The sequence below is a fragment of the Oratosquilla oratoria genome, unplaced genomic scaffold (genome assembly GCF_046742065.1).
Source record: "Oratosquilla oratoria isolate Oo_2021 unplaced genomic scaffold, ASM4674206v1 SCAFFOLD287, whole genome shotgun sequence".
In the NCBI taxonomy this organism is placed as follows: domain Eukaryota; kingdom Metazoa; phylum Arthropoda; class Malacostraca; order Stomatopoda; family Squillidae; genus Oratosquilla; species Oratosquilla oratoria.
The window spans coordinates 71,872-93,548 of NW_027467638.1; the positions used below are offsets into that span (position 1 = coordinate 71,872).

Below are 21,677 nucleotides of genomic sequence, written 5' to 3' on the forward strand. Positions count from 1 at the left end.
AAAAAAAAAAAAAAAAAGTAGTAGTAGTAGTAGTAGTAGTAGTAGTAGTAGTGGTAGTAATAGCAGTAGCCTCCTTTACCATATCTTCTTTGATAGCTAAGGAAGGAGGGGCAGTCACTAAAGAGTCATCAAGACTCAAACCCGGTTATGGTTCGAGTTCGGAACCCAACGCGTGTCATGCAACAATAAAATTGTAGACGTTCGATCATGCATTGTTACGTCATGCAAATGTGACGATGTCTTTTCCATGAGAGAGGACTGAGCTTCAGAGGGACAGACTCCAGGAGGCGCTAATCTTTACCGTACAGCCGGGGCAAGTGGCTGGCAGGCGTCAGTGGTTTCTGGGAATCGAACCGGGGTCTTCGTGCTCACGATGCAGGAATTGTACCGAACGTACCAACACAGACTTCTGCCACAGCCCAAGGTGAGGAGTCTACGCCAAGAGGCGCTGAGTAGCTGGAGCCGAAGCCGTCGCCTTTACCCTATGCGTCTGGACTGTTGGGGCAGATAACAGTCAAAGGTGGGAATTGGAAAGGAGTGCGGGATTCGAACCCTTAACTAAGCAAGTACGAGACCAGTACGCTTCCAATTACGCCGCCAGTCACAGTTCAGCTCATCTTTTTATTTGTGTATTTGTTTATTTATCTACTCATTCATTCATTTATTCATTCATCTATTTATTTATTTATTCATTCATTTATTTATATATATTTATTTATCTATTGATTATTTATCCATATATTTATCTATTCATCTGTTTATTTATTTATTTATTTATCTATTTATTTATTTGTTATATTCTATTCATTCATTTATTTATCTATATATCTATCACTTTCCTTTTTATTTTATTATTTTTTATTTATTCATTTACTAATCTATTTACTTATTTATCTATCTACTTATCATTTGCCTATTTACCTAATTGTCTATTTATTCATTTGAGAAAAATACAAATTGTATTTTTCACTAGTTCAACATTGCGTTCTCCATCTTTCTGTTTCTTTGACATTATGACAAAATTTCCTGGACGGTGGCCTGAATCACATTTATCAACGGCGCCAATCTGGTTTCTCCTCAATGGTGAATAAAATCGTTTGTCCTTAAGCAAGAACAAAAGCTTTCGAGTTCGTCATAGGTTCTGAGGATACATAAGACCTTTGTGTATCTTCATGCAGAGGAACGTTCCCCTTTACCTGAGTTGGTAAATAAAGTGTGTGAAGTATGTCACAGAGGTGACTAAAGGGGGAAAGAGTGTTTCGTGCGCGTATACACACACACACACACACACACACACACTTCAACGAATGGACGGCTTAGAAGACGTTCTGAAGAAAAGTGAAGTCTGTGGATCCCAACGCAAAGAGAAGTGCCTAGTGTTTTTGCAGGGTGGGGGGGAAATTGCTCGTGGAGTAGTGGGAACGTAGGGAAAGAGGAAAAGGGGAGGGATTACTGAGGGAAATGGAAGGAAATGAGGAGGGAGTAGACTTTGACCAGCCAGACAAGCGGAAGGTAAACAAAAGACTTAGCGAGGATCAAATGTCTAATAAAAATGTAAAGATTAGAAGTATAGAGAGGAGCAATACAGAAGAAAGTGACGAGAATATGTTCCAGGGATTTAAAGAGGGTGGGGGGGACACAACCCCCCCCCCCCGACTGATAAGACTAGAGGAGAGAGTTGATAAGGTGATCGAGGACTTGGAGCGTAAGTTAGGTAACGTAGACTCCATTTTTCAAAGAATTGAAAGGTTGGAACAACTAGAGAAGGCTAACAGAAACTTAACTGAAGAAATAGAGGACCTAAAAAGACAGTTAGGAAATGTAAAGGAGGAGAATGAGAAATTGAAGAAGAATAGTAATGAAAACAGAGAGAAACTAGCTACAGAAGCTAAAAATTGGAGAATAACTCAAGAAGGGAATAAGGTTTCATTCACTGACATAGTCAAACAGCAATTGAAAGAACATAATGAAGACTCAGTTATTAAAGTGATGAGACAGAAGGAGAATATAGTAAGAGAATTAGCTGACAAAAAGAAATGTATAATTATATTAGGAATGGAAGAGAAACATAACCCAGATAGAACTGCAAGAATCAAGGAGGAAAATGAAAGAGTAAGCAGTTTATTAAAATTAGTCCAGGAAGATGAACCAGAAATTATAAAGGAAATTGAGGAAAAATTCAGACTCGGAAAATATAGTACAGATAAGACCAGACCAATTAAGATTAAATTCAGGTCACAAACAACAGCAGAGAAAATTCTATCCAAGACAGGGAAACTAGCAACAAATGATCAATATAAAAAGGTATGGATAAAAAGAGAAATGAATAAGGAGGAAAGAGAGGCAGAAAAGCAGAAAAGAATTGAAGCTAAGGCAAAAAACGAGGAAAGAACGGAGTCAGAGAAAGAGAGATTCTATTGGAGAGTAGTGAACATGAAAATAAAGCAGTTCGACATACTAAAGAAAAACATAAGGGAAACAGAGAATACAATGGAAGTGGCAGAAAACTAAGAGTGTCTTACACAAATATAGATGGATTGATAACAGGATTGAATGAACTGAATGATTATTTGAAAGAAAAAGAACCGGACATAATGGGAATTGTAGAAACAAAATTAAAAGGCCCACTACCACCCAACAGTGTAGGACATGATACATACAATTATTGGATTAGAAACAGAGAGAAAAAACAAGGGGGTGGAGTTATGTTCCTGACTAAGAAGGATATAAACGTGAAAGGTGTCATATATGGAAAGAATACAGTAGAGATGATTATGATAGAAGTGGAAGACCGAGATAAGAAGAGCAGAAAATTTGTGATCAATTATGTGCCTCCGAAAACAGCCTCATGGGAGGAGAGTGAACATAAAAGTATGTTAGAGGACACAAAGATAGCATTAACTAAAATAATGGAAGACGGAGGAAGAATAGTTATGATGGGCGACTTTAATTGCAAAGAAATCTGCTGGGAAGAAATGACAGTAAAGAGTGGTGATGACTCATGGGGAAATGCTCTACTTGAGATGATTACTGACCATTCAATGACACAATGGATACAAGAGAACACTAGGTATAGAAATGAAGAAGAACCATCGAGGCTAGACTTAATAATTACATCTGAACCTAGAATAGTGGACAAGATTGAATATAAAACACCAATAGGTAAAAGTGACCACATATTGATTGAACTGGAACTTAATGAAGAAAAATATATGAAAAGAAATGAACAATATAGAAAAGGAAGAATGATGTATGAAAAAACAAACTTTGATAAAATAAGAGAATTCTTCCAACAAGAAAACTGGGAAGAAATATACAAAGAAGAAACAACAGTGGAAGAGAAATGGAATATTTTGACAAAAATTTACAAAAAAGGAGTGGAAAAGTATGTCCCAAGACAAAAACAAGAAAAAGAATATGTAAAATGCTGGTACAACAAAAGTTGTAGGGAGTTAAAGGACAAAAGAGACAAAGCCTGGAACAGATGGAAAAAAGACAGAAGACCTGAAAAATGGAAAATATATACTGGTTATAGAAATGAATATGTACAAAAGTGCAGAGAGGAAAAAAGAAAATATGAAAAAGATGTTATAGAAAAGTGTAAAGATCAACCAAAACTATTCTACAGATTTGTAAACAATAAACTGAAAAACAAACAAGACTTAGAGAAATTAAGACAAGGAGGAGTTGAATACACTGAGGAAATGGAAATGGCAGTAATTATGAACAAACATTTTAAATCAGTGTTTACAAGGGAAAATATACAACCTGAAGAGATTGAGTGGAAGGAAAAAGTCCCCCCTATGGAAGAAATAGAAGTAACAAAGAATGAAATATTGACACACTTGGGTAATTTTGATGTCAGAAAATCGCATGGGCCAGATGAAATAGCAAACTGGATTCTGAAAGAATGCAGGAATGAACTGGCAGACAAAATACATAGCATAATAAGCAGTTCCTTAAAAGAAGGAAAAGTTCCAGAAGATTGGAAAAAAGCAAATATAGTACCTATATATAAAGGAGGAAATAAAGAAGAACCTACCAACTATAGACCAGTCTCTCTAACAAGTACAATAGCAAAAATATGTGAAAGAATTATCAAAAGTAGATGGGTAAAATACTTGGAAAAAAACAACGTACTAAATCCAAGGCAATTTGGATTCAGACAAGGACGATCATGCGTCACCAATTTAATATGTTTCTATTCAAGGCTAATAGATATAATACAAGAAAGAGATGGATGGGCTGATTGTGCATTTCTAGACCTAAAAAAAGCTTTTGACAAAGTACCACATAAGAAGTTGCTTAAGAAATTAGAATATGAAGGAGGAATACAAGGTAAATTGCTAAATTGGATGGAAGACTTTTTGCAAGAAAGAAAAATGAGAGTAGTGATAAGAGATCAGCACTCAAAATGGAATGAAGTAATAAGCGGTGTCCCGCAGGGAACAGTTCTGGCCCCAATAATGTTTGCTATATATATTAATGATATGGATGAAGGAATTGAAAGCTATATGAGCTTCTTTGCAGATGATGCAAAATTACTGAAAAGAGTGAAAACTGAAGAAGATTGTGAATCACTACAGAGAGATCTAAATAAAGTACAAGAATGGAGTAGGAAGTGGGAGATGGAGTTCAATACAAAAAAGTGTAGTATAATGGAATTTGGAAAAAGCAAAAACAGAATAACAGGATCATATAATTTGGGAAAAGAAGGAATAAAAAAAGTAGAAAATGAGAAGGACCTGGGAGTCATTGTTATGAATAATATGTCACCTGAGAAACATATAAATAAGATTTTTGGAGAAACTTATAATTTAATAAGAACAATCAAAGTGGCATTTACATACCTGGATGAAGAAATGGTGAGGAAAATCCTAATCACCCTGATAAGACCAAGATTGGAATATGCAGCAACGATATGGTCACCAAGTACAAAAAAATGTATAAAAAAACTTGAAAGAATACAAAGAGCAATTACAAAACTGGCACCAACACTCTCAAAACTATCATATGAAGAGAGACTACAAAAACTTAAACTACAGACACTAGAGCAAAGAAGAGAGAGAGGAGATTTGATAGCTATTTACAGAATCATGAAAGGCATAGAAATTACTGATAGAGAGAATCTGATAAAATGGGATGACAGAAATACAAGAGGACACGGAAAGAAAATAAAAAAAGACAGCTATAGAAGAGATTTTAAAAAGAACAGCTTTCCTCACAGAGCAATAGACAGTTGGAACAAGTTAGATGAGAAAGTGGTGTGTGCAAAAACAATACATGAATTTAAAAATAGTTTAGATAAAATGAGATATGAAGACGGGACCCCACGAGCATAGCTCCCCTTCCCGTAAAATACAACTAGGTAAATACAACTAGGTAAAATACACAACACGTGATCCAAGACCATTGTGAATCACATATACACACTCAAACGCACACTCATATACAAGTACATAACTTATTTATCTTTCTTTGGAATGGACTCAAATTCAGATTTTTATGGTATGCCAGCTTGATTTTTCTTAGCTAACGTTCACTTTATATAGTTTCCAATTTTGGTACCAGAAAGCGATACCTAATCCTGAATTTTTCAAAGTTTCAGAAGAGCACAATCAAACAGAAGTCCTGGTCACAAATGCAAGGAAACACATGTTTTCTTTTTGCGAAGAACTAATCTTCCTAACTGCACAACCATGATGCAAAACCACTTACTCCAATGTAAGGAAGGGCGAGGCGACAGCGTGTTTCATGAGCGCGTCAGTTCTGCCTGCCTGCCTGGCCAACCGCTTTTTGCCGTGCATGGCCGCTCCACCGGGATCTCAAAGGGTAGCTCGTCGATTTGCATACCGTTTAAAGCTTGTAACAGTCTATTCCCTATATGGGTAATGAAGATTCTTCTTGGAATATTTCAAATTTACCAAAAGAAATATTCGGTGGTAATGTGAATATGGAACAAAATTATTGAGAGCTTCTTTGTGAGGTGTAGGTAACATTTTAGACGACGTGACTGAACGAGATTATTCAAATTCGCTACCCGTTCTCTTGAAGAGAGCGCCCCTGAGGAAGACTTTCCCTCCCACCCCACAAAAAAAAAAAAAGTCCTGTCGACACTGGTCGGCACCAGCAACGGATTTTTCCTTATCTCGGTCGTTTTGGTAATATGTAAAGTGTGTGAGAAGACGACCAATGAGATCACGTGACCGCTTGACGCAAGCTTCAAACTCGAGATAATATCAATTGATGCAGTACCATAGATTAAAGCAATTCATATCATAGCCTTATATTCCTTTTCTCGTCTTCTTATATGAAAAAGGATATACACAATTTTGATACATCCATGTACAAGACTTAAGTATAGTAGATACATCTGAAAGCTAAAGTCAATGTTGTATAATTAGAACAATACAAAGAACTAGGCCAACATATTCTCAAATGGAGAACAGACACTCTAATATAGTTATCTAATACTTCTAGAATCTAGAAACATGATGTATAAATTAATTAAATTTCAGGAAATTTTCATCTAAAGCGCAGGAGCGGTTTGCAAAACATTAAAAACCAAAGTATTAAATAAAGTAATGGGTGTATTACTAAAATATATAGGGATTTCCAGCTATGCAGAAAATATTTAGGAATACTTTAGAAGCATCTTATAACTCCCATGACTGTTTACTTGCTGAATGTTAATAGACACCACAAATATTCACCAACCAGATCGCCCTGCTCGTCGCTCGGTGGGGCTGGTGGGAACGGCTCGCATAATGTCCTTTTTTTCTTCATCTTTTTATTCAACGTTTAACCAACCGTACTGGGATGGGGTGGGGGGGGGTAGGAGTTCATGGGTCCATATTCATGAGCTGGTGAGAGAGATATCCCTACCCTGGAGGGCCTAGAACCGGTTCACCCTTGTATAGTTCCTTTTAAGAAGGAATGAGACGACGCCAAGCAACCGTTACTTGGCGCGCCGTTTAAATATGCACAGAGAGCGTATGGCGGAATTCGTATGCATACGCACGCGCTGGCCCGCACGTTGGGGCACGCGCGTATTCAAATACGCTCTTCGATCTCCAGGCTTTTGTGTGGGTATGCGTGTGCGCCAACGTATTTAGATGTAAATTTAGACGTAAATGCAAACGAGTACATGCGTCCGTATTTTTTACCTACCTATATGCCTGAATACGAACCTACTCCCTGCTTACCGAGTAAACACGTGTACATGCACAAACTTACATGCATATCGATATGTATATATATATATATATATATATATATACATATATATATATACACTATATATATATATATATATATATATGTGTGTGTGTGTATAATATAGATATATATATATATAATTATATATATATATATGTGTGTGTGTGTGTGTGTGTGTATATATATATATATATATATATATATATATATATATATATATATATATATATATATATATATATATATATATATATATATATATGATACTGTATGAGAAAGGCGGAAAAAAAGTCACGGGTCTAGTTCCGAGCTGCGAATTTATTCCTGAACGGTTTCGCTCTGCGTTTCTTCAAAGGAAGGAGAGTAGAGCAAAGCCGTTCAGGTAAAAATTCACAACTCGGAACTAGACCCGTGACTTCTTTTTCCACCATCCTTATATTACTACTATGTTTCAGCATATGCAGTGCGAGTATATATATATATATATATATATATATATATATACACACACACATATATATATATATATATATAATCATATATACATACATAAACGTGTGTGTATAAACATACGTGTGTACATATTATGCGCATATATATCGCAAGTTTTCTAAATAATTTGGTCGTAGTCTTTCCGATGTAGAAGCCAGGAAGGGTTGTGCAGTCCCCAGTGGTGCTCTGGTTTCCATACACGAGATTTTTTTTTTTTTTTTCAAATCCGTGCGTCTTAGTCTTGGATTATCTGTGATGAGTAGATCGGATGTCTTCATGTTTTTTGTAATAGATTATCAGGTCTATATTTGTTCCTTCTGATGCTCTAACATACCTTCTTTTTTTACGCACCGTTTTCTTTGAATGCAGTACTCAAGATGTCTGTAAAAGAGTCTAGATTAAGGTCTTCATGATTGTCATTTTCGGGGTGGTACCATTTGCATAAACGGAGACTGATTTATTGTTATTTTTTTCACTTGGTGACGAAACAGAAATCAACAACAGAGTCGGGACACTCCAACCTCTGGAAGGGTTAACCGTTTTCTCCCGAAGAGTGAGTTTTTTTTATGCTTTCCATTTAAGACCATAACAGGTCCTTTCGTCCCCTCTGGACCGAGTCTTCCTCCCGTGGCCGAAGAGGTAAGAACCAACTTTGCCAAAGGCGTTATTATCATTATTATTATTATGATTATTATGATTATTATGATTATTATGATTATGATGATTATGATGATGATTGATGATGATTGATGATGATGATGATGATGATTGATGATGATTATGATGATTATGATGATGATTGATGATGATTGATGATGATGATGATAATAATTGATTATTAATAATGATAATAACAATAATAATAATAATAATGATAATAATAATAATAATAATAATGATAATAATAATAAAAGTTTATTTGGCATTGTATCAATATACATGAAGTGCAGATAATGAAAAGAACACATAGTTCGAAATAACTATTACGACTGCCGAGGATAAAAAAAAAAAAAAAAAAAAAAACACGTTATCACACTGGGCTAATTTTCCTTCGACTTTTGGAGCAGATCTGCAGCCCGCAGCTGTAGGGAAAGAATTTTATATGCTGGAGGGAATTAATTTTCCTCCAGCATATCAAATGACATTTTATGTAAATTAGTGAGAAAACAAAATAGTTTGCCATAGTGATTTCACGGCGGAAAAAGTTCTGGAGGTGGACGATACCACCGATTAATTGGAGGTTGGAGTTGGAGGAAAAATAGCCCACTGTGATAACGTCTTTGCCTGTTCTTCATCTTATAAGACGATTCTATTCACAGCGGACAATAATTGATTGTTTTAAGAAGATAGTGGATATTGAATTAGCTCTGGTCTTCAATCGAACATGTCTACAAGAAAACTTACTGCCCATTTATACTTATACATATATATATATATATATATATATATATATATATATATATATATATATATTATATATATATAGATATATTACAGGTGAAAAATGTAATCACACATTTGTCAATAACGTAGAAACCACTGTTGGAGTAGAAAAGACTGGAAACGGGGAAGCTATATACTGAAGAGGATTGCAGTTTGCAATCGAAATATATAGCTTCCCCGTTTCCAGTCTTTTCTACTCCAACAGTGGTTTCTACGTTATATATATATATATATATATATATATATATATATATATAAACATATATATATATATATAATATATATATATGGCAATCACCAGACGACTTATTCAACTAAGAAAAAAAAAAAGGCTATATAGGTTCCCACTGAAGGGTTAACGTTATGCGCGCCGACTACCTGCTTTGGGTCTGGTCGGAATTCAAGACCGACGTCAAAGTGGGGGGGAGGAGGAGGGAAAGGAACCTGTAGGATCATTCCCCCCACGAAGAGCGACTAAAGTCCCGGACAATTATACTAAAATGAATTGGGGAATTGTCAAATAAAATAAGAGGGTAATTAATGGTATTGTCTCGTTTGAACGATTTGTTTATATATATATATATATATATGCATACACATGTATATATATCATGTATATATTTTGCATAGTGGCCCGATGTCAGCATTTTTTCTTGTCCTTTTATTTGTTGCCTTTCATTTTCTCTTTGTTTTATGTAATGAAATAATATGAACATATTCATGCAGTTATTTGTTTATATGCCTATCTGGTTATCTATGTATTTAGAGTTTTATCCATTTAGCCATGTATTTATCTATATACTTATCAATTTGCCTTGGTATTTGTATGTTTATTTGTTAAATAATATGTTTTCATCTATCTATTCAGTTACCTACTTCAGTGACAGTTTGGAAAGTTGTGTGAAAGAAGGAAGTTGAAGATAAATGTGGGTATAAGTAAGGTGTACAAGGGAAGAGGATGGCAGAAAATTGTAAGAGAGTATTAAGGGAGAAAGACTGGAGGAAGTGGATAGCTTTAAATACTTGGGGGCGAATGTGGCGGGAAAGGGAGGAGAAGAGGTGGAGGTAGAATGTAGATTGAGAGAAGCAAGTAAATACCTTGGGGGATTCAAAAATGTAATGAGAAATAGACGTTTGGGAAAGGATGTTAGGAGGAGATTGTATGAAGAGGTGATTGTGCCGACATCACTGTATGGGACAGAAACATGGAACTTAAGAGAGGAAGAGGGTTGGTTTTACCTATGGTGTTATGGTCTCGCATAGCCAGAATACATGGCGTTGTCGTTATCTTTTCAGGACGAGTGAGATACGAATCTTCAAGCTCGATTAAACTCCCTGACATCCACGGCTGTGAGACGACATTGGATGTTGATACAGAACAGCGTTTCTCAACCAGGGTTCCCCGGAACCCTAAGGTTCCGTAAAAGGTCCCTAAGGGTTCCGCGAGAACACGTGAGTTAAGTTAATGTACTTTTGATTTTTTACTTAATTTCATATGCGTTATATAATTAAACACTCACGACATATTCTTGGTTATTGTAATAATGTAATATAGACATCATCCTATCTAACCTATTATTACGATGAAAATAAAACGAAAAAGATATGGTATATGTTTTTTTTTTTTTTTTTTTTGTGTTCCTTGAGACATGCAATTTATTTTAAAGGTTACGCAAGGGTAAAAAGGTTGAGAAACGCTGATATAAAGAGATGCCCCCACGTCTGTGATGCTAAGCTCTTTCGGAGAATCATGGAGTATTGTTGGAATGACTATGTATCAAACCAAAGACTCAGTCTATAAGACTCACACTAGACTAGTTACCAGTGGTGGATCCAGGTGGGGGATGGGGGACTGAGGGGGCTGAAGCTTCCCCCCCAATTTTTTTTTTATTTCATTACCTCATTGCAGAAGTCGAGAAACCTGCCTCGTATATAAAAGTACGTGGCATAAAGCAGTAATACAGTGGCAGTTTTTTTTCACTTTTGCCCAATATTTTGAAATAAATTAAATCAAATGAGAAAATATATTTCAATTTATATTCAAAATCATCGTATTCGTGCAAGTCATATACAGCATATATATATATATATATATATATATATATACCCCCTCTCCGTCCCCCCATTGCATTATGCAATGGGGGACGGAGAGGGGGGGTCGCCGATTTAATGAAGCGGCCTTGCTGTGGATGTGCTGTGTCTTGCGACACCGCTTCTGACCCAGGGCAGTGGACAAGGTGCAGGGATGACCCGTCATTCAGGAGGTGCTAAGATAAGAGGGAGGGTGGAGGGGTGTGGAGTGTATTCAGGGGTGGAATGGGTGGGATTGATTTTGTGCCTTTTTCTTTTTGGCTACCCCCCTTGTAAGGGGGAAAAGCCTTGGTATATGTATGTATATACACGTGTGTGTGTGTGTGTGTGTGTGATTAAACTGAAGCTCGCTTAACGAGTGGGTTAGGGCGTTGTTATTTGTGGAGAAGGTCGAGGGGGATGGCGATTCGAACCCAGCCACCGGCGAAGTTGAACCAAGGCCATGGTTCATTAAATTCTACGCTACAAAGTCTTCTGTAAGGGGTGCCGGCCTAGCCTCCTGATAGGGGGAGTTTGTGACGTGTGTGTATGTGTGTATACAATACTGACAGACACTCCAGCTTGACGTGATCATTAGCTGCCCTCTACTATCTACAAACCAATCAGGGACCCAGCTAAACAGGAGATATTTGAAAATACGAAATTTCGTAGACCATAAGGAACAAAAAAATAAAATAAAAAAAAAATAAAAAAAAAACACCTGGGAATGTATATTGTTTACTATGTAAACAATACTACAATCCTAAATATTGAATAACCATTTAAATGTAAAAAACGTTATTACACGGTACGCCACCCTCGGCTTATCAACGGAATATTTTACATATTAATCATATGTAAAAAAGGTCGGAGTCTGACGTCAGAGCGAATTTGGTTACGTTCAGACACGGTTGTATAGACATGGAGTTATCCAGTAGCGCGTGCTGAGCACGCCCGAGCCTCACGCATGCGCAGCAGATACGCACGTGCTGTCCCCAATGCGCAGGGCCTTACATTGGTATGCAAATTCATTCGCCGTTGGTCGAGACGACAGCCCTGAAGCACCACACCTGGGCACGGGGTCGGCTTGGGAAATTACAAGTCGAGGGGTCGTTTTGTTATGCAGTCTATGCTGATCAACCCTTTTCAGCCTGTGTGAAACATTTTCGTCTTTATTCTGGATGTTGTCAGGCTGTATTATTCACCCATGTGGCACTACACTAGAATACTTAAGTATTTGCCGCCGATAGTTTATCAGAGCTTCTATCATTTAAGACGAAATCGCGCCTTTGCCGAGAAATATCTTAAGCCCTGGTCACACATTCAAGATTCTCATTAAATGTTATAAAATTGAAAAGCTGGAGGACGACTTCGCTTGCATTGTTCTAGACTTCCCCAAGGAGAATTTAACAATATGTCTAACCAGCGGCGGCGCCATGAATTTTTAGTTGGGGAGGCTAAGGGGGGGCTGAGCAATTTTTTTTTTTTGGGGGGGGGCTAATAGTAATATGATAATACACATTTATTATCCTCATTTCAGAAGGGGAGGGGGCTAATGGTAGGGCTAGCCCTGATGGCTGACAAATATTAAGCCCTGGCAATTAAAAATTCCACTTAATAAAATTATTTCAATGTTTTAAATTTTCAATTTGCTCATTTCAGTTGGGGGGGGGCTGGACACTTTTGGGGGGGCTAAAGCCCCCCCCCTGGCGCCGCCACTGTGTCTAACATTCGTGTAGGTTTAACTTTTCTTGGTTCATCATTCAGGTTCTTAGTATATGACACAAAGGTGATTTGAGTTTTGGAGGTTCGAGAGAAAAAAAAAAAAGAGTAACCTAAGTCGTTTCTACTCAAACTAACTCACTTAAGTCGTGTAGGTATGACAGAGGCGCCAAGTGTTGGGATTTAGGCTTACATGGAAGCATAGTATTCTTAAGCTATAGGTATGTTGATATGTCACGTCAGATGTGCGTAGTACAGTATAATTATAGTCTGAAATGGGGCCCCGTCTCTTGTTGAAAAATGTGGAAAGAAGATATATGTAGTGTTGTTCCTTCTCCAAAAAAATAATGTGTAGGCTAATGGGAATACTGTTTTATGGAGAGAGGTGTAAAGGTTTGGGTTCCTATAGGTAGATAAATTAATAAAATGTGGTTGTAAGGGGAGCAGCACATGGGCATATACTGTAGGTCTTTGGACATGAGAGACGCGAGATAAAAGGATGCTCTGTTCTTATGCATATCAGTGAGATCTAAAAGCGTCTGCTACGTTGGCTAGAAGTGGACTATGAGCGAACATAAGGTTTGTCGGGTGTTCATTCAAGCATTCTTGACGTGTTGTCACGTGGACAGGAGGGAGGGATAGCCAGTTGAAGGTAGCAGGGTGAAAGTATTTTCAGGAATTGATACTGCATCCCGAGCTGCCTTGTCGTCGGGTTTGTTGTCGGGGATGTCAACATGAGATGGTCACAGAAAAAAGTAAAAGATAAAATAAAATAAGGCGGGAGTGCACCAATGATTCACTAGTGGATATAGTAGATCAATTGGTGGCGAATGTACAGGGTTAATTGTTTCAAGGTGTTTCGTGAGTACGAGATGGTTAGAGGGTGAGTTGTTATGATCTGCAATTTGATGTTCCTATCGTATGGAGAATCTTGGGCCGCCGTTGTACGCTATATTTCTCGTACTGGTCTATTCATGGGTGTTTATAGTTTGTTCTTTTGTTGAGGGGGAGGTGTTGTTATGAGATGACTGGGGTTCAGCTGTTTTATAGTTCAAGACTTGGTAGTGTCAATATTAAGGAGGGTGAAAGAATAGGTGGTTCTTACGGGGCGTTGTGTAGATAGCATATTCTAGTAGTATTGTGAGGGAAGCTTCACCGTGGCTGGTGGAAGAGTCGTTTCCTGTCATGAGGTGGTCATGTGTGAGGCAAGAATTACCTGTTTTAAGTGTAGCCTACTAGTGCTGTTAAAACAAGTCGGTTACGATGGTATGAAGACAACAAGAATGGCAGAAGACTGGGATTATCCAGAAGTGTATTTTATGGATCAATGAATAGTGGAGGTAGTGGTTACAGGTCGTTTCGCTACATGGACGACCGAGCAATGTAGCGCAATGGTTCGTAGCGAACTGGCCATGTAGCGAAACGACCAGATACCGAAGTAGTGAGCAGACAGTGCTTCGAGTGCGCTTCACGAATCAAAGATGATAATGCAGGTTGAGTTGGGGAGGTTAAAAATAAGGTGTATGTGGCAAGAATAACAAAAGGTTCGGTAGTAAAGATCGAGACAAAAGGGGGAACCGGATTCTGTATTTGCAGAAGATACTGGTGCATAAACCACTCCACAGAAGACATACGTGTATATGTTAATGACAGAGAAATACTAAGATATAAGAGATTCTAGTGAGATCAACAAAATATCAGTAGGTACTATAATTCGATTTTTCGATAGTGTGGATTAGGTAAAGTTGGAGTGTATTTGAAGAAATAACTGGAACCTGAGATTGTGTTGTGGTTGAAAGGATAAGTTGTTTCTAGTGTGGATGTCTGCCAAACCCTTGAACAGCTGATGGACCAAAGAAAATAGGAAATATTGGGGAAGAGGGGGTGGGCCTGGGATTATTGTTTTGTGGTTGAGAAGGCATGTGTAATATTCTGCTTTGCAAACAGCTGATTAATAATCAGCTGTTAAATAATTAGTGATTATAGTCTTGGAAGAAGTGAGGGGAGTGAGATGTAAAGCCTGATAATGGCTGCAATTCAGAGGATGTATTTCAGTATATAAATTTAGGCCTGGTTTGTGTGATCTTGTGGACTAGGGCAAGTGTGTGTACATAGGTCCTAAGAGTCTTGCATGTTCTTTGTAGGGGGCTTTTTTTTTATGAGTCTGGGACATGGGACTGGTGCAGAAATGGGAATATATTTCAGCTTGGAGCTTTTGTTTTGAATCAACACAAACTCCATTGGGCAGGGAGGGCAGGAGTGAAATACTTAAGGTGTTTGGAGTTGGATTGCCTTGTTCTGTTTGAGGTGGGGAGGATGCTGATATGGTATCTATGTAATTGGTCACTTATTCTATTGTTTTTACTCAGGAATTGGGTCTCTTCTTGGGGTGGCCAGAAGAGGGCTGGGAGTCGGGGCCCTAACATGGGAGGAGGGGCACATGCCCTGGGGCAGCACATTTAGGGGGAGGGTGGCAATTCTAGTACGGACATGCCACCCACAAGGCTGACAAAATAATCATAATAATAAAAAAAAAAAAAGGTCAAAGGATCCCTGAATATTTTAGCATAATATACAAATTCTGTGTTAGAATCGACAGAATATGAAATATTTTTCCCTTATCCATTCTGCAAGAGACATTAAATACAGTTTTTAAAATCTGTTCAATTATTTTGCAAGCCAATAGCTAAAACAGGCTGTAAGGGATGGTAGAGATGGGAAGTGGTGATGGGGGGGCATCACTGAAAACTTTGCCCCAGGGTGGCACATAGGAATGTAAGGGCCCTACTGGGAGTGATGGGGTAGGTTGGGGAGCAAAGAAGGAGTGGGCTTATAATGGGAGGGTATGATGGGCTAGGGGAGTAAAGCCATGCAAGGAGTTCCTGTGTTGTATTTGTGGGTTTTCTTGGTTACAGTCCTGAAGTGGGAATGTTAGAGGGGGCGGGGTCATTTGTTGGGACAGTGGACAACAGTAGATTTATATGTTATTCTAGATTCACTCATCATGAACCTCACTCTGATTCGGTATAAGCATATTACTGTTTAACCTGCAAGGTCTTTTAATATGAGTTTTGTCTCTGTGTAGTCCAGTAGCCATGGGGGGTGATAACTGCTCCTGTGCTGTTAAATGTTGCATATGGTTATATTTGGATTGGGGCATCAGCAAGGGTTGAAAATGGCTGGACTTTTTCACATCGAATTCTTGATTCCTGTTCTACTATTAGGGATTAATTTCCTCTGGGGCCATTTATTTTTCAATATATTTATCTTTTTTATTTCATATATATATATTTTTTTTTACTTAGTCTTTGTTCACTTTAATGGGACACTGAGCAGTACAAGATGATCCATTAGTGGATTTTGGACGAAAATCCTCCAGTAATCCAATTCAAGGGTTCTTTCATCTCAAGGGGGGGCAAGACGGGAACTAGTAAAATGGGGCAAATTCAGGAATTATTTTAAAGTTTACTTAATGAGGTTGGAGTTATGGTCAATGGTTCTGACTCTAAGGTCATTCAGTTTTGCCAGTAGTAGTGGCTCATATCCTTTATTGAAAGGTGTGTGTTGCAATTGTCACAGTGTTGTCATAGCAGCTTGTTCCTGGGTGTGGGAGGAAGTTTCACTACTCAATCCATATTGTGGAACAGGGCAGAAATACTGCAAAAAAGGCCTCGACTTTGGGAGGGTTGTTGCTCCCTCCTTGTTATCTTCTTTATTATTATTCTTACTATGGCTGAGGATGACCTTGCTGAGGGCTGTTTCTCAGCCAGGTGAGGATGAAGGGGTTTATCTTTAAGGAACCTTTTATAGCATCTTCCGTGTGTGGTGAGCAAAGTGGATTCAGAATAGGGCTGCTAAGTCATGCAGGATCCTGCTGAAGTGTACTGGTCCCACCACCCCAGTACAGGGTGACCACTGACCCTGCCTTCTGTGTGGATTTGACTAAAGGCTTCCTGATATCACAATCTGCTGTAGAACTGGATAAGTAATAATAAGAATGAAGTTATTGTTAGATACTTGGAGGAAAGTTTTGTCAGTGACTGAATATACTGTTGGTCTTGGTTGATACCTCACACTTAGCACTGGCTTCCTTGGACATAGTCAAGCTAAGGGGGCTTCGTGAAGAGGTTGTGAAGCAGCATTTAGTCCTCCTCCAGGAATTGAATTCAGGAGGAAAGCCTAGCACACACACCCACAAGTTTGGAATTAGGGTGTACAGCAATGGTTCCCAACTGGTGTGTTGTGAGATCAACTGAGGAAGCCACCAAAATTCAGGGCAAAAATTACTCAATTATATTTTAGTATTGTCATCCATTTTTGTTCATTAAAGCAGCATCAGTGTAAAGATTAATATTTTCATATCCAGGGACAAAATTTTGTTACACTGATGTTGAATCAACAAAATACTGACAAACTAGAATTTAGATTTGGTTTCTTTTGTTCTGTTAGAGAATCAAACTCTATCTATATACCAAGAGGCTTCTTCTGCCTTATAAGGGAGGTAGCTGGCCAAGATATGCACCCACCCCAACCTATCTATCACCTGTCCATCACCTACTTGTTTCCCTTCTATCTTGGCTTTCACCAATGATATACTTTGTGTGTACTATTGTTGAGAACTCACCTGTGTTGAGTTATATCCATTTTGACTGTAGTAAATATAAAGACTGGTAGTGTGGTCTATGGCAAGTTTCATTTCTTGAACTGGAGCAATGTATTGTATGTTTGTATAAGAATTGCTAGTTTTGTGTACCTGTTTGTGATATTGGTGATGTTTATATATACAGACACTCCTCAACTTACGGTTTAGTTACGTTCCGAACGCCCGAACGTAAGTTGAAAATGAACGTAAGTTGTTACTGTACTATACATCCGTAAATTCTATTACCGTATCTTATAAAACACCCCTAAATCATTAATTATACACATAACATTGTAAAATAATAACATTAATTTCAAATAAATTAAATTCAAGCAACATAAATTGAGATGGTGGAGGAGGAGGAGGGGGAGGAGGAGGAGGAGGAGGCAAGGCATGTTCAGTCTGTCGTTTGTGCCATGTAAACAATGGACGCAGCGTCATGCATAAGTATCGTTTGAACTATGGAGAGCGCGCTAAACTAAAAAATTCACTAAAAAAAATATATATATACAGACGCTCCTCAACTTACGTTTTAGTTACATTCTGAACGGCCGAACGTAAGTTGTTACTGTACTATACATCCGTAAATTCTATTACCGTATCATATAAAACACCCCTAAATCATTAATTATACACATAACATTGTAAAATAATAACACTAATTTCAAATAAATTAAATTCAAGCAACATAAATTGAGATGGAGGAGGAGGGGAGGAGGAGGAGGCAAGGCACGTTCAGTCTGTCGTTTGTGCCATGTAAACAATGGATGCAGCGTCATGCGTAAGTATCGTTTGAACTACGGAGAGCGCGCTAAACTAAAAAATTCACTCAAAAAAATTTTTTTTACAGTCAGTTCAAACGTAAAATCGAAAAAACGTAAAACGAATGAACGTAAGTAGAGGAGCGTCTGTATACATTTTTTTTACAGTCAGTTCAAACGTAAAATCGAAAAAACGTAAAACGAATGAACGTAAGTAGAGGAGCGTCTGTACACTGTTTTGGTTATCATCATTTTATGTTGGCATGAGTCTGGCTTAGAGTTCGGGTGCATGAAGGCAGCAGGTTCAGTTTGCTATGCATTATTTAGTGTTGGTGAGTGCAGTGCATTCTAGCTGTACCCTAGACTGGCAGTTGTTACATAGGAGAGATTATATGCACAAATGTATATGCTTTTTGATCATGTTCGGGGGTCTGGGCTCATTTCTGTGTAGATATCTTGCAGAAAATGAGGAAGGGCAGGCATAGATGTGCTCCTTCATTAAGAGAAAAAATTATAGAAATATAGAATGGAAGTTGGAGTTTGAAGTGCATGAGTACTGGGCTTAATCCAGAGGCCGGGTATTGGCACCTCCTTCTGAACATTGGTGAGTTGGCAGTATCATTCCAGGGGCACTAAGCCTTTGAGGGCCCATCCTCCTTTCATCATCTTGGTGTCTCTACTCAAAAGCATTTTTCATCAAATACCCATTTCTCTTAACAATTCATTCCATCCAAACACTCAAACATTTCCTTTATAACCTTTACACCCATTCCTTCATTCACTCTCCATATGAACCTAGGTACTTACTGAAATAATCCATTTCCTCTAAACTCTTAACAAATCACACTCAGAGTGCAACAGCCATCATTACTTGTACATCTCATCACTTTAATTTTACTCACATTCACTTGAAACTTTTTTCTCTTACCCAACTTAATCACCAACTGCTTCAGTCTTTCCTCTAAATCAGCTACAAGTAGTGTCATCCACAAATAACTGGCTTACTTCTCATATCCTCCCATTTTCACCTACCTAGAACTCATGTTTTCCTTCCTTACAGCCATGGAGATGTCACACAACCCTAACACAGCAGTACACCTCGAAACCTTCATTCTTGCTATTCGCAACTCTCACATATGCCTCACGACTCATAAAAGCTTTTGGTCACTTTCAACATTGGTCCACACAGCTTCTTTAACACCCAAAACTGAAAGACACACATTGCTGCATGCTAGACCCCCTGATATCCATCCCTCTGAATCTTCTCTCACCAAAAAAGGACAGAGTCTACCTGGCCAGGATTCAGTGCAGCCACCATTTGGCTCATCCAGGTTACCAGAAGAGGCTGAATGACTGCATCACAGACAACTGTCCAGGATGTAACACTTCACTCCTTACTATACAACACAATTTGGAAAATTGCATTGTACACTATTTTTGCATGTCAAAAACACAATATATACTGTACTCTGTAAGGGATTTGTGGGAAAACCCTCATTCCAGCCATGGTATTCTTCTGGGATATTACAAAGGATTACAAAGGATTAAAAAGGCGGAGCATGCCGACTGGAGACCTTTTGATCCATATCTGGGTCAGATGCGGAAAAAAAAAATCATATTAATAAAATAATAAATAAAAACTATGATAATGTAAATAACAAATAAAATACATAAATAAATGCATAGGTATAGTTAAATAATAAACAAACAGGTAAATAGTAAATAATAATAAATTGACATATAACTAATAATAAATGAAAATCACAGACAAATGATAACAAAACAAAAACAAATAATATAAGATAAATTGTAATCATTACAGCATCTTACTTAGGTATTTATCTAAATGATTCTTAAAGCTTCGAACTGAACTACATTGCACTACCTGTGCAGGAAGTTTATTCCATTCATTAACTACACGGTTGGCAAAGTTGTTTCTACCTACTTCCAAATTGAATCTATTTCCGAACAGTTTGAGACCATTGTTTCTTGTCTGATTCTCATTCAATGTAAAATTTTTGTCACTTTTGATGTCAATTCCCTTTAGAATCTTAAAGACCTGTATCAAGTCACCTCTGAGTCTACGTTTTTTAAGGGAAAACAGATTCATATGTTTTAGTCGAATCAGTTTTGTGGATCGCCGTTGTACTTTTTCCAACCTGTCAATGTCTTTAATGAGATTCGGTGACCATACGGAAACAGCATATTCAAAATGTAGACGAACTAACGATTTATATAGCTTGTTAATGAGAGATGGATTTTTTAAGTCAAAAGATCGTGCAATCAGTCCTAGAATCTTATTAGCTTTCCCAGAGGCTGAAATACATTGCTTAGATGATTTGAGATTGCTACTGATAATTGTTAACGAATTTCCAATTAACTTGTAATCGTATTTAATGTTATTTTTACCTATGTGCATTACCTTCATTTACTTGTGTTAAATTTCATTAGCCACTTTTCAGACTGCATGGCCACACAGACTAAGGAATGACGACAACAACCATGTTTACAATATATCAAACCCATATTAAATGGATTATACTCCCTATGCAGTCAACATTTGAGAGACTTGGTGACATCTCATTGGACCAGTCACTGCATTCTTTTCTGAATGAAGGATAATATCCACTCAAAGAAGTGATAACCAGTTTTAACCTACTATCATCCTTTCAGTTACAAGAACATACATATACCAAAGGCTTTCCCCCCCTTACATGGGAGGTAGCCAAAAAACAATGGCATAGAAACCACTCCCACCTATTCCATACCCTACATACTCCACTCCCCTCTACCCTCTTCCCTTGGTTGCCCTCCTTTAATTTCTCCTTTGCTACATCTATATCTCCACTTCTTAGGCATAATATTGTTCCCAAGTATAGAAGCAGTGATTCTCAGTGACAACATGCAGGTGATCCCTGACATTTGTGGGCTCCACATTTGCAATTTGCATATTGACATTTATTTTCTTAAAGGTGGGACAGTTCACATTGTGTTGAATAGGGTTTTCATTTTAGATGATTTTGGCTGTTTGGAAGTGATGAAATATATTTAAGTACCTTCCAGTTATTTCTTTGTGTATGGCTTAGAAATCATTTATGGAAATTCCACATTGGTGGATATCTGTCCCTCTCACCCCTGCAGATGTCATGGGTGTTTTCCAAACATGTAAGTACTTTGAAGATATTCAAGTAGTTCAAACCGTATAAAAAAAGTAAGCAAATATGTCTTTATTATCCATTCTGGCACTGATTAATTCTTGTTTCGTATCATCACCGCAAATTTGTTAATTTGTCTTATCTCTTCAGTACCAATGAGGAACCTGTTATGAC

At 37.7% G+C, this 21,677-nt stretch overlaps 1 protein-coding gene across 2 annotated transcripts in view; it reads left to right on the top strand.

Annotated features, from left to right (window-relative positions):
* Positions 1-14,453: 14,453 nt before the first annotated feature.
* Positions 14,454-21,677, top strand: part of LOC143023041 (uncharacterized) — a 30,554-nt gene continuing 23,330 nt past the window's right edge. The window contains exon 1 of one of the 2 annotated variants that reach the window (XM_076181505.1): positions 14,454-14,649. The gene's annotated coding sequence lies outside the window, so the exon portion shown is untranslated. The remainder of the gene's footprint in view (positions 14,650-21,677) is intronic. The other variant, XM_076181507.1, reaches the window with a different exon arrangement.